Source organism: Ricinus communis, chromosome 6 (assembly GCF_019578655.1).
Source record: "Ricinus communis isolate WT05 ecotype wild-type chromosome 6, ASM1957865v1, whole genome shotgun sequence".
In the NCBI taxonomy this organism is placed as follows: Eukaryota; Viridiplantae; Streptophyta; class Magnoliopsida; order Malpighiales; family Euphorbiaceae; genus Ricinus; species Ricinus communis.
Genome location: NC_063261.1, coordinates 8810754 through 8815215, shown reverse-complemented (window position 1 = coordinate 8815215; position 4462 = coordinate 8810754).

The following is a 4462-nucleotide window of genomic DNA, read 5'->3' as shown; positions in this document are numbered from 1 at the left end:
GGTTAATCTAGCTAGAATTAGCTTTTTGAAATCAATTTGGACCTAATTGTTAGAAAATTAAGTTTGAGGATCAAAATGATATTTTTTATAAAATTAGGGACTAAATTGCAAATTTTAAAACTTCTTCTAAAGAGCCAATTGGCTTTATATAGTGCCAATCGGCTCTATGATAAAGTCAATCCGTTCTTTATAGAACCAATTGGATTTTAACTCCCGACATCATTTTCTCGGACGATTTTATGTCTAGATACATATTTCAGAAGGTTTCCTAGACGATAATCACTATTTTATTGATAATTATTTGAATTTTAAGAATAAAATATGATATTTATTGATATATTCCTAAAATCTATCTCTTTCTCTAGGGTTTCCTTTTAAACCTTATCTCTATAAATAGAAAGAAGAGTTCAGAGTTTCAAGGAGGAGGCAAGAATTAAGATTCGGTTGTGAGTAAAATTAAGAGTGAAGAAATACTGAAGAAGAAAGAAAAAAGATATAATCAAAATAAAATAGAAGAAATTTCATTGACGATCATAGTTCATATTTGAATACTCGAGCTACTTAAGAAAGAAGGATTTTAGAAAACTAGCCACTTAAGAAAGAGTGCTTTTGGAAACTTTATTTTTCCAATTGACAAAAGATTTCTCAAAATTAGATCCAGCTCTGGATTCCTACCCGGTTTTTGAATCAACTGCTTCCTCGTCACCTGATACTCGTAGATCCAACATACACGGTGATAACTTGAGAGTTTCTTCCATCATACATTTGCATCCATCATAAAAAACTGATTCTTTGATTCTTTCTTTCTTATCTTTTATTTATTTTATTTATTATTTACTTTTAGAACATGATTAGGGTTTTTAATAAACATGATTACATTAGGTTTTCATGAATATGTATGTTAATAGGATTTTGAATCTGATATTAAAAACTAGGTTCTTTTTAGATATGATTCTTTTGCCAATTAGGGTTTTAGATTTAATTAAAAACATATTATAAAGTTAATATTTGGGTCTTTTTATCAATATGATTTAATAATTAAGCCTAAAGAAAACATGATTCTTTTTGCTTTGATAATCTACTGTCAGTTTATAAGATTTTAGGGTTTTTAGTGATTTAGGTTCTTTTAACTTCTTTAACTTTATTTTGTTATTTGTTTTATCTATTTTATCTCATTCTATTTAATTTTTGTAATACCTGTGCATGTGAGAATTAGCTATAAAGTATGAGATTGGACTGGTGAAGAAAGGAGAATCGAAGAAATCTGCCCCTTAGACTCAAAGAGTCGATCGGCTCTTTATGCTGGACTCCTTTACTTTTTGCATTTTTGGCATTTTCAATGTATTCTTAGCCTTTAAATAGTCTTAGGTCTTTCTAGTTTTGCAATCATAGTTGTAAGCGGGTTGTAATAGCTAGGGTTTTCTTTTCTGCTTTATTCTCTTTATTACTTTTTGTTGATTATTGCATGTTAACCAAATACATGATTATATGATTGATTAATTAAAATGGACCATATAGAATATGGGCTAAAAAAATGATCCAACAAGAATTTGATAGTCTAATAGGTTAATCCACTTTAATTGGACCTAAACCTTAAAATCCAATTAAATTAGCAGGCTTTGGCATGTTTAGTTAGGGTTGAAATCATAATAAATGGGTCTTCTCATAATAAGTAGTCAAATAGGCTTAAATGTTGGAATCCAAAGAGTATAATATGTAATTGAGCTAGAATAGGTGGACCTTATACATAATTGGTTAGTAAACTAGATTAACAACTTAAATATGGGCTAGCTTGAATAAAATGAGCTAGACTTATGTGTATTATGTGTTGTTTTATTATGCTTATGTATAAATTGATTGCATTTTTTATAGGGAGTATTTTGTTAAACAATAAATTTAAAGACTAATATATACAAATAAGGAAGTTGGCTTTCAAATCCATCTTTAGACTCTATGGCATAAGCTTCCTTATGGAATTTGAGAAATGCCACTCATTAGTAAAAGTGTCCCGATGATTGTCCGGGTGGTGACTTCCATCTCCCCGCAAGTCTCAATGACTAGTTGGCGTGTTCCCTATTAGGTTGAAAAGTCTTATAGTGTCATAGTTACAAAAGACACTTGCGTACGCTCCCAAAATCACCGCCCGTAGTGGCGACTACACTAGTGATTGAGGAGCTGATTCCAGTGTATGTTTGTCTTTAAATTTATTATTTAACAGAGTATTCTTGCATCACTACAACACATACTATACACGTTGGTCCCCTATAGCCTCGATGGCGTCGGCTAGTGGTTCTTTGGTTCCACTCGAATCCTAGAATTGCGAAACTAGCTACCATCACTTACAAGTGATGAGTGTATTTTCTTTATCGCATGGACCCTTGAGTGAGGAGATGAGCCAAGAAAGAATACTATTTACTTGTGGGAGCCTTTTATCCTTACCCAATACTCAACTCATGTTAATGACCGTAATAATCTCCCTTAAGTAACCTATTGCTTGCTATATGAGATGTTCTTCTTTGTAAGTGTTTCAAGCCTAAACATTGAAAGGCGTTGGCCTAAATATAGGCCCCAGGCCCAAAGTGTGTAGGCTTCTACGTTTACACTGAAGAACATCACCTTGTTTGATTTAAATATTATTTGAGAGATTATGGCATGTGCGTTGGGCCTATTATCTCTTGTTGATTGAAAGCCCAAGCTAAAAATACTAAGAAAGAAAGACTTACCACGAACTGTGTGTGGGAGTAATAAGATTAGAAGGATGAATTGTATACTACTGTGTGTGTGCTAACCTTATTTCTTTTGTCCTTGTGCATAACAGGTGCATCATGCATTCCATGCATCATACTAACCTTTTCTTTTTTAGCCACATAGACTTTTCTGTGGGTTGGAAGACGCAAAACAGTGGGAGGTTGGAAAGAGTATCCATTTCTCTAAAAAATAGAACTGTGTTAGAGCATTTAAAAAGACTGAGACGCTAAAAAGAGATGGCCAATGAAAGAGCTAAAGAACAAGATGTTGAGATCCTTAGAATGCTGTAATTGAAGACTTGATGGGTGTGCACCTGGTGAGCACCTCTAGAATCTAGATGACTACATATTAGAACAAGCTAAGAAAAAGTCGGCTCTTCCTACAAAAGATGTTATAGAATCCGAGATTTTGCAGAATCTGATTAAAGGGTTTGACAAGATGCAAGATATGCTGAAAAATCAAGGTTTAGATTCAATCTTTGATTTTGATGAACTGATGTTGATTGGAGAGGACATGGTGAGCACCTCTTAAATCTAGATGACTACATGTTAGAACAAGCTAAGAAAGAGTAAGCTCTTACTGTAAAAGCCATTATGGAATTCGAGATTTTGCAAAATCTGACTAAAAGGCTTGACAAGATACAAGATATGCTGAAAGATCAAGGTTTAGATTCAACCTTTGATTTTGATGAACTGATTTTGACTGAAGAGGACAAGTTAGCTCCCAAAATTCGTATGCTTGAAATGCAGAAGTTTAATAGAACTAGAGATCCAAAAGTGCAATTGAAACAATATGCTACTATCATGAGTACTACTCATTTGGTTAAGACCCAAATCATCAAGCTGTTTGTACTCTCATTAGAAGGGCTAGCTGTGAATTGGTACCACGGGTTAGAAAGGCCCATCAAGTCTGACTAGAAAAGGCTTTATGATGCTTTTATAAAGCAATATGACTATAATGCTCACCTAGAAGTCTCTATAAGAGATTTTGAATTGATGAAGCAAAGCCTAATGAGTCCTTTTCTGACTTCCTGACTAGATGGAGTAATAAAGTAGTTCTAATGAAGAACAAGCCTTTTGAAAAGGATCAAGTTTAGATGATAGTTCGAAATGTTCTCCCATCTTGGATGGAAAAGATGCAAATAATAAATTCCAAGACCTTCACAGGATTATACGATGATGGCTTACAAGTAGAAGAAATTGAAAATGCTAAAGCTGTTTGAAGCATGAAAAACTATGAAGCTACAGAGATTGAAAGCCTACCATCTGAAGATGATGAACCTTCACAAGATTAAACTCTTGATTTATTTTAAGATAAAAACATGATTATGCTTTTAGGATTAATGAAATAACTCTGATTTTTGCTTGTTCGATGTTTATCTTAATGGTAGTTTGCATTACAATGATTATTATATAAGTATGTTTGATATTAATTCTATTCGAATTCGTTTATTTAATCTAGGCACAAATGATAATTCTAGGTATATTTCTACTACACATAATATTACTCTTGAAGAGAGAAAAAGTGAGACAATTAAAAAAGGAAAGAAAAAGAAAAGAAAATATAGTATTTGATACACACGATTGAATTCAAGGTAATAGAATTATTCAACCTACTGGGGGGCAAGCAAGAAGGCCAAATTCATCTCTCATCACATAACAACCTTAAAGTAGGGACCCTCAAGATTAGAAGAGATTAAAGATTAACCTTGAAA